This window comes from Pipistrellus hanaki, assembly GCF_964339955.1.
Source record: "Pipistrellus hanaki genome assembly, chromosome: 3".
Lineage (NCBI taxonomy): Eukaryota > Metazoa > Chordata > Mammalia > Chiroptera > Vespertilionidae > Pipistrellus > Pipistrellus hanaki.
Window position 1 is genome coordinate 95,222,222 of NC_140505.1, and position 13,798 is coordinate 95,236,019.

Here is a 13,798-nt window from a genome sequence, read left to right on the forward strand (position 1 = left end):
CTTAGAGGAGAATAGAGGTAAAAAAAGAATAGGTGTTTATGCCTGTTAGCTCTGCATTATCTTTTTTTTTTTTTTTTAAATTTAATTTAAAAGTGAAGTTTAGCCGAAACTAGTTTGGCTCAGTGGATAGAGCATCAGCCTATTGACTGAAAGGTCCCAAGTTCAATTCCGGTCAAGGGCATGTACCTTGGTTGCGGGCACGTCCCCACTAGGGGGTTTGCAAGAGGCAGCTGATCGATGTTTCTCTCTCATCGATGTTTCTAACTCTCTATCCCTCTCTCTTCCTCTCTGTAAAAAAATCAATAAAATATATATTTTTAAAAAATAAAAAAATAAAAGTGAAGTTTATGTAAGCTAGTGGCCCCAAACTTTTTTGTTGTTGTTGATGCAGTTTATGTAAATTTTAATTTTTACATGATTTCAAATTTGCAGGAAGTTGCAAAAGTAGTATAAAAAATCCCTATAAACCTTTACCCAAATTAGCACTTATTAATATTTTGCCCCATTTGCTTTATTATCCATGTAATTTTCTGAATATGATCATGTATAATGAAGTAATTTATAGCCTCTTATAATTAATCAATATAGGTAAGTAAAATGATTTAAACCCAAACAAAAAGAATATCACTGTTTTGCCAGTCAACAGTCTAAATCTTAACTCCTTGGACTGAGCCAAAACTGAAGCTCTCTGGTTATGTTCCTGTGGTTCCCCAAGAGGCCTACCTGTATAGCACATGTGTCAAACACAAGGCCCGCGGGCCAAATCCAGCCCGCCAGGCCTTGCAATGTGGCCCGCACCGCGCTGTCATCACTGCACTCCGCTGTCAGTTTATGACATTGTCAGTTTATGACTGTTCAGTAAACCATTCGGCCCGAGATTTAGGCTGGATTTTAGATTTTGGCCCCTTCTCTGATTGAGTTCGACACCCCTACTGTATAGAGACCCTTTTCTGGGTAGGGCGAGACAGCTGGGTTATTACTGGTCCATGTGGTAAAGCTAGAAGGGGAAGACCTAAAAACACTGTCCAGGCACAGCCTCACTGGAGGACTTACTTCGTAAACAGCTTCCCTAAAAAAAGCTGTATGCACTCTTGACGGATCATAAGTCATATGTGTGGCAGCAGACAGACCCATTTCCAGATTCTTCACTTGTCTTTGGTCACTTGCAGCTCCAACCTGTGCCTTAGGAATGTTTTTGAAAGTACAAGCTGGATTCCCTCAGTAAATACCAGTCAAGGAGGTCACATGAAAATATTGCTCCAGTTCACTCTTGCTGTGGGCCTCCAGGGGTAAAATAATATAGTCCGTGTCTTTTCCATCATGAGGAAACCATTGTCACTGAATCTCCCTGGGGCACTACATCTAACCAAAGAGTTCGACAGCCGAGGTTTCCAAATCAAACACAAATGTGTCCTTTTGCTGAGAGATGATGGCAGTGATAGAGCCCCACAGCCTCTTTTGGTGAGGACAGGAAGTAATAGTTGATTGGCTCAAGAGTTTGCTGTTGGTTAACAGGAAAAGGAAACCATACGGCTTTGCCGTTTATGATGCCCATATCTCTGCAGCAGTTTAGACACTAGCTCCTGAAGGAGGATAGCCTTCCCTGCTCTCATCACAAAATGGCAGTTCCTGTGAGAGCACAAAGGCTCCAGGGAACTCTGCCTGTGGACTCTTCACAGAGTGTCACATTACAGTTTGAGTGAAGATCTGACACTCCATAGATGAAAAACACTCCTTTATCTTCAAAACCCACAGTCAACAGTGGAGTGAAGAAATGCCAAGCAAAGTAATAAGCATTTTCCACTTTCCTCCGTACTCTAGAGAGGCCCAGGAAGGAGCCTGCCAGATGTCAATCAGCTGCCAATACAGTGCCCCCAAGATGTGCCCTTTTCTGTTCACTATCTTGCTGCGACTGCAGTGGTAGAATTCAGTTTCTATTTTGACACACTGCCTGCATCATGTAAGTAAGGTAGATGGTATCTTTGAATTTGAGTAATGGATCTGTGCTTTTCAGGAATTTGAAATGAAGTTCAGCCTGAAGAAGCATTTCATGGTTACTGGTTTCATGATGTTGTCAATGACTTGAAAATCTGTTGTTCTAAGACCAGTCCTCTTTAGATAAAACCTTTTCTAATGTACTGAAGGAAGGCCAAGGACTAATATCCATATTCGGATGCAATTTGAGCTTTTGGGGAAATGTTCCAATCCCAGCAATCACTGCTATAGTCATAAAAATTTATATTACCAAAATGCTTGTTATATGGGTTGGCAGAGAGCCAGCCTTCTGCAATGGATTCAACTTCATTTGTAGGACTGGATGTGATAAAAGGACAAGTCTTGGCCTGCCAAGACTTGTCTGCCAAGACAACCTCTTGGATGTTTTCAAAATACAGTTTCACATAATCTTTCATGTAGGTAAGCAGGTATGTGAAGTCTGTACTATACCAATTCATCATCAGCACTGCTTTATTTTCATTATTTCCCTTCCATATGATGATGGAGGGATGAGATTTCAGTCTCCTGATCTGGTAAGCAATTTCTGTTCTCACTGAAATTTATGAAGTCCCTATCAGTATGATAAAGGGCCCAGACAAACAAAATCCTGCCCTACCATTATTCCTAGTTCATCAAAGAGAAAATATAATTCATTTTCCATTCCCGAGGAGCATTCAAGTTAGCATACATAGCAGACTGCAAAAGGAGTGATACCAAGTCAGAGGTTACTCGATCCTGGAAAAAAATCTGCTGTGATCCAGTTTGATTCTTTCAGAAATATGGGAAATTCATTAATTTTTGAGTAAAAATTCAGACTGGGAGACCCTTCTAGGGGCTCTTGTAATAGGTCCATTGTCCTAGAATAAACCTTAGCTGATTTTTGAATTTTAAAGTTCCATTCAGTTTAGAAAGAATTGTCAAGTTGTACCCAGTCTGGTTTCCATGTCCATGAGGCTACCAAGTTTCTACAGTAATTTTCTTATTAATTTTCACAAAGAGCTTAACAATCCTTTCCTCATGCTTAAGTTCAATGCTGTATGTCTGCTGTGTTTGCAATTTAGGGATTTCTATGATCACTTGACCAGGGACTAGCTTTGAGCTGACAACATCAAAAGAAGACTCTCCGTTGAGATTCTACTGCTGGGCATGGTTGTCATTTATAGGGGAAAACGTGAAGTAGTTCAGATGACAAATATAGGCTTCAACTCTGACATCTTTCCTGATGCCCTAGGTCAGAAAGGAAGGCCCCAGTCCCAACTAAAGGTACACTGCTCCTTTCAAATAAAATTGGCATGGCATTCTCCCTTCTGTACACAGGGGGAGGGCTAGTCTGGGGGTACTTCATAGCTAGTGTGAGCTCTGCTCTGTTTTGCTCTGCTCTACTGGGCCACATACAACACTGGTGACTAGAAACGCAGCTCAAGGGAGGTTAGGGCTTTCACTACATGCATAACATCAAAGCTATATCTTAACATGTTTGTTTTCCCAATAACATTTTTTTAAATTTAATAAATCTTTATTGTTCAGATTATTACAATAGTTTCTCCTTTTTTCTCCCATAGCTACCCTCCACCCAGTTCCTACTCCATCCTCTGCCCTTACCTCTCCCTCACTATCCTCATCCATAGGTGTACAATTTTTGTTCAGTGTCTTCCCGCACCCCCCACACTCCTTTCCCCCAGAGAATTTTCAGTCCACTCCCTTTCCTTGCCCCTGATTCTATTATATTCACCAGTTTATTCTGTTCATCAGATTTTTAATTCACTTGATTTTGGGGTTCACTTATTGATAGATATGTATTTGTTGTTCATAATTTTTATCTTTACCTCCTCCTCCTCCTCCTCCTCCTCCTCCTCCTCCTCCTCCTCCTCCTCCTCCTCCTCCTCCTCTCCTTTTTCGTCGTCGTCGTCGTCTTCTTCTTCTTCTTCTTCTTTCTTCTTTCTTCTTTCTTCTTTCTTCTTCTTCATGAATACCTTTCAGCATTACTGGTTTGGTGGTGATGAACTCCTTTAGCTTTTTCTTATTTGTGAAGCTCTTTATCTGACCTTCAATTGTGAATGATAACTTTGCTGGGTAGAGTAATCTTGGTTGTAGGTTTTTGCTATTCACCACTTTGAATATTTCTTGCCACTCTCTTCTGGCCTGCATAGTTTCTGTTGAGAAATCTGCTGACAATAGTATGAGTGCCCCCTTGTAGGTAATTAACTGTTTTTCTCCTGCTGCTGTTAATATTCTCTGTTTGCCTTTTGCTCTTGGCATTTTAATTATGATGTGTCTTGGTGTGGTCCTCTTTGAATTCCTTTTGTTTTGGGTTGTGTACACTTCCTGGACTTGTAAGTCTAGTTCTTTCACCAGGTGGTGAAAGTTTTCAGTCATTATTTCTTCAAATAGGTTTTTAGTATCTTGCTCTCTCTCTTCTTCTGGCACCCCCATAATTCTGATGTTGGTATGCTTGAAGTTGTCCTAGAGGTTTCTTACACTATCTTCAAATTTTTGGATCATTTTTTCTTTTTTCTTTTCCGGTTGAGTGTTTTTTGCTTCTTTGTATTTCAAATCTTTGACTTCATTCTAGTGAGCCTCTAGTCTGCTATTGGGTTTCTGTATAATATTTTTTATTTCAGTCAGTGTACATTTAATTTCTAGTTGGTCCTTTTTCATATCCTCAAGGGTCTGGCTAAATTTATTGGCCTTTTCTAGGAAATTCTTGAAAAACCTTATAATATGGTTTTGAATTCTATATCCAGTTGTTTATTTTCCTCCATTTCTTTTGTTTGTGATCCGTTTCTTTGTCTCCACATTTTCGCTGCTTCCCTGAGTTGGTAGGGTAGCTTTTTGTGCTAGGTTTCCTATATGGCCCAGTGGGTCAGCCTCCCCAGTCACCTGAGATGGACACTATTGCTGTACCCCTTTGTGGTCTGTGTGTACAGTCTTGTTGTAGTTAAGTCTTGATTGTTGTTGGTATCATTAGGAGGAATTGACTTCCAGGCCAACTGGCCATGTATATCAGCTGTGTCTACGCCAGGAGACCTAGCCTTAAAGAACCAGACTTGCAAAATTGCAAAAGCCTCTGTGCTCAGCTTGGATGGGGCAGAGTGTCAGAGCTAAGCAGACAATCTTGGCTTCCTGTCAGCTCTGCCCTTGGGCGCACACCTCTAGACCTCTGCCTTCTGCGCTCCCCTGAGTTTCCGCCCGACAGTCCAGATTCCCTCAGGCTCACCCGGAACTGGGGTTCGGTGCAGTCAAAATGGGGGTTCAATGCAGTTAGGAGCTTCCTACTGCCTCCTGCTAGGAAGAGCTAGAAATAACCTTAGCAGTCAGTCTTATCTGCGTGCACTCGAGTGTGCGCCACCAGATCCCTGCCTACCGCAGTTTCCCCGAGTCTCTGTGTGCCTTTCTCTCTACCTGACAGTGCAGACTCCCCCTATATGAGCCTGGGTCCATGGTGTTTCACCCGGAAGTGGGGTTCAGTGCAGTTGGGGGCTTCCTTTCCTCTCCCACCAGAAAACACCAGCCAAGCACTCAGCCGCCCTTCCTCTAGGAGCGTGCGTCTCCGTACCTCAGTCCTTTGCAGTTCTAATTCTCCATGTGCTTTCCCCTTCTAATTGTAGAATTTCCACTCAGCCAGCTTTCCTGTGGTTCTGGGTAATGTCCATTCTGTCTTTTAGTTGTAGTTTTGAAATTGTTGTGGAAAGCAGTTTAGGTGTTTATCTATGCCGCCATCTTGGTTTCCCCCCAATAACACTATTGAGCAGGACCTTTGTAACTGTATCAACACCCTCAAAAATCAAGTTTACTTTTTGCCATTTGCTAGTGTCAAAGGGGATCTGAAATTTCTTGCTATAGATCCAGTTATCCAAGGAGTTCCATTTTGTTAAGGTCATTAAATTTGTAGCAAGGATCCTGTAAGGGAATGCAGGCACAGGCTCACTGGGGCGGTCACACACGATACCTGTTGGAGGTTGTGCTGGAACAAGGTAGTGTGCACACAGCCAGGGACCTCCCTAGGCAGTTCCAATGAGCCTTCCCCATTGTAGATCCTCCAACTTCCCTGCAAGCTAGGGTCCGCACTGCACAGCACAAGCAGCAAGAGTAAGCAGAGCACATGCTGAAATCCAGAGGAAGGTGTCGGTGCGAGTGCTGCAGGAGACCACAGAAGCCTCAGTGTGCTCTTGTGGCCCCAAACTTTTTATCAACAGAGATACATTTCTTTATCATTTTCTAATTATTTCACTTGAAAAAATTATTTTTCATAAGAGAAGCTTATTAAGTACATCGTTTCTCCATTTTTATAGAAGTACCAAGCAGAATTTGTAGTTAACATGAAATAACCAATGTTATCATTTTAGGTTATAATCAAAAGCAAAAGATACATATTATATATATATATATATATCACTGCCTCTGTAATGATATCATGCTTAAATGTTCCATTTTGTGAAGCGTTCTGAAGTATTGAAACTTGTCCACAGGTTCCCACTTTAATGGAGCTCATGGTGTCCAACTCCTGTTTTTGAAAAATCTGTGTGAGAAAGGAAACTCTGCAGTTCACATATTATAGCCTAATTCCTCTTGCCTTTCTCTGGCCCTGTTTTCTTTGTAAAATGGAATAATAGTTTATTAACCACTAACAGGCAAGGATATGAATAAGAAGACATTCTGGAATATTTTCTAATTTTTATTAAATTATTTCTTCAATAGATATTTAAATGCTAAGCCCCCAAACTGCATAAAGGAAAGACAAATACAGGATATCTGTTTCAATAGGACTTTACAGTTTAGTTCTTAGCTGTGATATGGGTAATATGTTAGTTATTCAATTAGCTCTTGCCTTTACTGTAGTACTAGAGGCCTGGTGCATGAAATTTGTAGGGGGTGGGGGGTGGAAGGTCCCTCAGTCCAGCCTGCATCCTCTCCAATCTGGGACTCCTCAAGGGATATCCGACTACCCTCTCACAATCCAGGACTGCTGGTTCCCAACTGCTTGCCTGCCTGCCTGCCTTCCTGATTGCCCCTAACCACTTCCCTGCCAGCCTGATTGATGCCTAACTGCTCCCCTGCCAGCCTGTTTACCCCTAACTGCCCTCCCCTGCAGGTCTAGTCACTCCTAAATGCCCTCTCCTTCAGGCCTGGTCTCCCCCAACTGCTCTCCCCTGCAGGCCTGGGTCCCTCCCAACTTCCCTTCGTACAGGCCTAGTCGCCCCCAACTTTCCTAATCTGCCAGCTTAGTCACCCCTAACTGCCCTCCCATGCAGGCTTGATCACCCCCAACTGCCCTCTCTTGCAGACCTGGTCCTTCCCCTGCTGGCCATCTTGTGATAGCCATCTTGTGTGGCCATCTTGTGTCCACATGGGGGCAGGATCTTTGACCACATGGGGGCAGCTATCTTATGTGTTGGAGTAATGGTCAATTTGCATACTACTTTTATTAGATAAGATAGAAGCCTGGTGTACAGGTGGGAGCTGGCTGGTTTGCCCTGAGGTGTCCCAAGGGTGGGGGTTTCCTTGGGGCATGGGGCAACCTGGGCTAGGGGCCTGGTGGTGGTTTGCAGGCTGGCCACACCCCCTGGCAACCCAAGCAGAGGCCCTGGTATCTGGGGTTTATTTGTCTTCTACAGTTGAAACTTTGTAGCCTGGAGCATAGTCAAGCCTTCTGCTTGATCCTTGGCAGCAGCCATTTCTGTTGGGATTTATGTATATTCTATTATTGAAACATTGTAGCCTTAAGCAGAGGCCTGGGCCAGCTAGGCTTTGAGGAAAGCTTGGCTTCCTTCATCGCAGGGGGCAACCCTAGCCTCCCGCTCTGTGGCTGCCGCCATTTCTGTTTGGGTTTATGTATCTTCCATCATTGAAACTTTGTAGCCTTGAGTGGAGGCTTAGTCCGGCAAGGGCAGGCAGAAAGCTTGGCTTCCTCCATCGCCGGGGAAACCCAAGCCTCCCTCCTGCTCTCTGTGGCCGTAGTCATCTTGGTTGGGTTTATTTGCATATTTGCTCCTGATTGGATTGTGGGCATAGATTGTGGGTGTGGCTTGCAGGTATAGTGCGGGTGATGGTTAATTTGCATATTATTCTTTTATTAGATAGGATTTCACTCACCTAGTTTCTAATTGTATTGGCTCAGCTGTTTGGCATCAAGACTTCCAATTGTAGAGAAGCAACATTACCTTTCTTCCTCACTCAGTTTTAAGTAGAAAGATTTTTGTTTTAACCTCAATGATTCTTTAAAGGCCATACTGCCACCTGAAGATGCCACCTTCTAGTTGTTAGTTACTGCTTCCTGTAACACTTCTTCAGTTGGGAACGAGAATCAGTTTCTCTTTAAAAAACTGATGAGATTCCAAAATGGCAGCAGATTAAGTGGAAACTACACTGACATGTCCCAGGAACAAATTAGAATTAAAACTAATATACAGAAAAACCAATCTGAATAATCAACTGAAGACTAGCTAGAGAGAACCCTGATAACCAAGGATGAACGCATAGAGACTAATGGGAAATGTGGAGGCACAAAAGGGCTGGCCAGGCTCCCACAAACAACAGCTGAAGTTCCAGAGGGATGTCTTGGCTGTGGTGGGTTCCCTCTGAAAACTCTGGAGTCTAAACCCAAAACTGGGCTGCCTGCCAGCAAGGGACAGCTGCAAATGCAGGCACCATCTTAAGTGGCCACAGCACAAAATCTCATGTGCAGCAACTCACCCACGTCTGGATGGCTTCACAAGGGAGTTTTACCAAATTCAAAGAAGAACTAAAACATAAACTCCTGAAACTATTCCAAAAAATCTAAGAGGAAGAACACTCCAAGCTCTTTTTATGAGGCCAGTATTATCCTAATTCTAAAACTAGGTAAAGATACTACAAAGAAAGAGAATTACAAGCGGATATTCCTAATGAACATAGATACTAAAGTCCTTAACAAAATATTAGAAAATCTATACATTAAAAAGATCATACACCATGACTAAATAGGATTTATTCCAGGAATGCAATGCTGGTACAATATTAGCAAATTAATAAATGTGATACATTACATTAAAAAAATTGAAAAATAAAAATTACATGACCACATCATTAGACACAGAAAAAGCATTCAACAAAATCCAATATCCCCTTCAGTAAAGTGGGAATAGAGGGATCATATCTCAACATAATAAGAGCTGTATATGACAAACCTACATCCAACATCATACTCAATGGGCAAAAACTATAACCATTTCCTCTAAGAACAGGAACAATACAGATTTTTGCTTTCACCACCCTTCTTCAATATAGTATTGTAAATCCTAGCCACAGTGATCAGACAAGAAGAAGAAATAAAAGACATCCAAATTTGAGAGGAGGAGTAAAACTATCATAATCCACCAAAAAAGTACTAGATTTAATAAATGAATTTGTCAGTGTAGCAGGATACAAAATTAACACCTAGAAATTGATGGCATTTTTATACACCAATAATGAATTCTCAGAAAGAGAAACTAAACAATTCCATTTACCACTGAAACAACAAAAAATTAAGATACTTAGGAATAAGCCTAACCAAGGAGGCAAAAGACCTGTAATCAGAAAACTATAGGACGTTGATAATAGAGATAGGAGAAGATATAAACAAACAGAAGAATATATTGTGTTCATGGATTAGTAGATTTATTGCAGGGGTCTTCAAACTACGGCCCGCGGGCCACATGCGGCCCGCAGAGGAGTCTGATCCTGCCCGCCAGGTTTTTTGGGCAGTGAGCGCAGCCGAGGTGTTACAGTAGGAATTAGTAGTTCATATAGTCCGGCCCTCCAGCTCTCTGAGGGACCGTGATCTGGCCCCCACTTTAAAAAGTTTGAGGACCCCTGATTTATTGAATGTATCATTGCCAAATATGTTCTCCCATATAGTGTAGTCAGAAAACTATAGGACTTTGACATCATTAAAATGTTCATAGTACTGAAAGCAATCTACAAATTCAGTGCAATCCCTATTAAAATACCAACAGCATATTTCACAGATCTAAAAGAAATACTCCAAAAATTTATATGGAACCAAAAACAACCCCGAATAGCTGTAGCAATCTTAAGAACAAAGTTGGAGGGATCACAATACCAGATATCAAGTTATACTACAAAGCCACTATACTCAAAACAGCCTGGTAGTGGTGCAAGAACAGGCATAAAAATAAATGGAACAGAAGAGAGAACCCAGAAATCAACCCAAGCCATTATGCTCAATCAATATTTGACAAAGGAGGCAAGAACATATAATGGAGTCAAGACAGTCTTTTTAATAAATGGTGTTGGGAAAATTGGACAGATACATGCAAAAAAAAAAAAAAAATGAAACTAGATCACCAACTTATATCATGCACAACAATAAGCTCAAAATGGATAAAAGACTTTAATGTAAGTCAGGAAACTATTAAAAGTCCTTGAAGAGCCGAAACCGGTTTGGCTCAATGGATAGAGCGTCGGCTTAGGGACTGAAGGGTCCCGGGTTCGATTCCGGTCAAGGGCATGTACCTTGGTTGCGGGCATATCCCCAGTAGGGGGTGTGCAAGAGGCAGCTGATCGATGACTCTCTCTCATCGATGTTTCTAACTCTCTATCTCTCTCCCTTCCTATCTGTACAAAATCAATAAAATATATATATATATTTTTTTAAATCCTTGAAGAAACCATAGGCAGCAAAATCTCAGACATCTCTCATAGCAATATGTTTATGGATACCTTTGCTAGGGTAAAGGAAACTAATAAGAAAATAAGCAAATGGAACTAAATCAAAATAAAAGGCTGCTCAGCAAAAGAAACCATCAACAAAATGAAAAGAGAGCACTGTATGAGAGAACATATTTGGCAATGATGCATTCAATAAAGGGTTAATCTCCAAAATATATAGGGAACTCATACAACTTACAAAAAGAAGACAACAATCCAATTTAAAAATATATATATGAGCAAAGAACCTAAGTAGACACTTCTCCAAAGTAGACAGATAGGTGGCCAGGAGACATGAAAAAATGTTCAAGGATCATAAGAGAGATACAAATTAAAATGACAATGAAGTATCACTTAGTACTTGTCAGAATGGCCCTATCCAGTTTGGCTCAATGGATAAGGACCCAGGTTGATTCTTGTACCTTGGTTGCAGATACATCCCCAGTAGGAGGGGTGCAGAAGGCAGCTGATCGCTGTTCCTCTCTCATCGGTGTTTGTAACTCTATCCTCTCCCTTCCTTTCTGTAAAAAAATCAATAAAATATATATATTTTTAAATACTTCAGAATGGTGACCATCCACAAATTAACAAATGACAAGTGCTGGTGAAGATGTGGAGAAATGGGAACTCTAGTACACTGCTGGTGGGAATTCAGACTAGTACAACCATTAAGGAAAACAGTATGGAGTTTCCTAAAGAAATTAACGAAGAAATTGCCAGTTGACCCAGTAATCCCACTTCTAGGAATATATCCTAAGAAACCCAAAACACTAATCAGAAGGAATGTTTCACCCCTATATTCATAGCAGCGCTATTTACAATGGCTAAAATCTGGAAACAGCCCAAGTGCCCATTAGTAGATAAGTGGATAAAAAAAAAAAAAAAAAAAAAAGCTGTGGTTCATTTACACAGCGGAATACTCTGCAGTAGTAGGAAAAAAAGGATCTCTTATTCTTTGAGACAATGTGGAGGGACCTGGAGAGTATTATAGTAAGTGAAATAAGCTAGTCAGAGAAAGACATGTATCACATGATCTCACTCATATGTGGAGTCTAATGAACAAAATAGATTGTGAGACAATCACAGAATAGACTGTCGAATTGTGAAGGCTGGAGGACTGTGGGTGGGTCAGAAGAGATCAACTAAAGAACTTGTATACATATGTGCATAACCCATGGGCCCCAACAACATTGTGATGAAAGCTAGGGGCAGGATTTGGGGATATGCTAGAAATGGGATGAAGAGGGGACATGTAAGACTTTTAACAATAAATATTTTTTAAAAACTGATAACACTAACCTAAACTGTCTAAAAATGAAATTGCATATGGTAATGAATAATTTGTGACATAAGTTTAAGAAAAGCATGTGAATCATGGTCAGTTTTTTATTTGCTTTTGTTTTGGAATGTTTGTTGTGAAGCTTCACATGAGGATTTTTTTTTCTCCGTTGCTTTTCAGAGAGAGTGGAAGGGAGCGAGTGGAGAGAGAAAGAGAGATCAACTTACTGCCTCCAGCACACACCCCAATGGGATGCGGGGTGGGTCCTGAAACCTAGATATGTGCCCCAGTCAGGAATTGAACCCTTGACTCTTTGTGCATGGACCAAATGCTCCAACCACTGTGGACACCAGCCAGGGCATGGTCAGTTTCTTATCCGTATTTTCTGGCATATAAGACGACTTTTGAAACGAAAAAATGTCAACCGAAAATCGGGGGCAAAAGACCAAAATTGCACAAAAATTACCTGCGGATCTTGACTGCAAAGTAAGTCTTTTCTTTGAAGTGGGGGGTAGTCTTACACAGCGGATAGAGGCCTAAACCTATGTTTTAACTGTAAAATTAGGGGGTCGTCTTATACGCCGGGAAATACGGTAAGTTAATAGAATATGCAAAGATAGGGGAATAAGTCTACTACATACACATTTTTCTTGGGTTTGTTATCAGCATCATATTACTATGTATTCTACATACACATTCCTATGGTCACTTAGATTTACTTGGGTGATGATCTCATGGAATAGCACCTAATATTAGAATCTAGAGTTCTTTGTTATTGTGATAACATGTAATAGTGTATCAGTGGATAAAAATTATTCCAAACTCTTAACACCTAAGCTTATAAACATGGTCATAGATGTTTCTAAAAACTAATCATATTCACAATTGTTTATATCCATAATGCAAAATTAAAATATTGAAAATTTGCTAACATCAAATAGAATTTATTCCCACGAGGTTTAAAGCCCCAATTAAGCATTCAGAATACAGAAAAAGCATATAAAGTATTCATTTTAACTTGTCACTTGATTTTTTTTAAAATATATTTTTATTGATTTCAGAGACAGAAATCAATGATGAGAGAGAATCATTGATCAGTTGCCTTCTTCATGCCCCCTACTGGAGATAAAGTCTGCAACCTGGACATGTGCCCTGACCAGAACTCCAACCATGACTTCCTAGTCAATGCTCAACTACAAAGGGATCACAATACCAGATATCAAGTTATACTACAAGGCCACTATAATCAAAACAGCCTAGTACTAGTGCGAGAACAGGCATAGAAATAAATGGAACAGAAGATATTTTGAGAGCAAAAAGGAAAGTTTGTAGTGCATACACATGACTTATGTAAGAAATTAAAGGACACCTTTTCCAACATTTTTCTAGCTGTATAAAATGGCTAACCACAAAAGAAGCAATGTCATAACTTTAGAATTATAGTAAGAGGTAAGTGATGTAAGCCATAGGAAAAATGGCTCGAAACCTCAAAGAATTTTAAATCTGTTATCCAATAGGAATTTATTGAAAGTAATAGCACATTAGAATGGAAGTCCTATTTGCTAGCTTTTTTTAAGTTGACTGCAGAGCTCTAAAGAGAACTTTTCAGGGTTCAAAAAGGTAGCTTTCTAAAACATACAGGTGTATTTTTTTAATCAGTGAAAACAAAAAGAGACAGATTTTTAATAATTATGTGAACAAAATCATGTTTGATAAGAATTTATAATGGAGATAACTAAGCTAAGTCAAAGATACTTGTAATATTTTATATGTCATATATGGACCTTAAGGGTAATATGCTAAGTGAAATAAATCAGATAAAGATAAATATCA

The 13,798-nt window shown here is 40.4% G+C and overlaps 1 protein-coding gene and 1 pseudogene across 8 annotated transcripts in view; one reads left to right on the top strand and one right to left on the bottom strand.

The window, feature by feature from the left end:
* MICU2 (mitochondrial calcium uptake 2) overlaps positions 1–13,798 on the top strand; it is a 126,123-nt gene that overhangs the window by 68,062 nt on the left and 44,263 nt on the right. The window lies entirely within an intron of this gene.
* LOC311619901 (beta-mannosidase-like) lies at positions 1,219–3,784 on the bottom strand (annotated as a pseudogene). Its single transcript has one exon. The product of its transcript is annotated as a beta-mannosidase-like (transcript).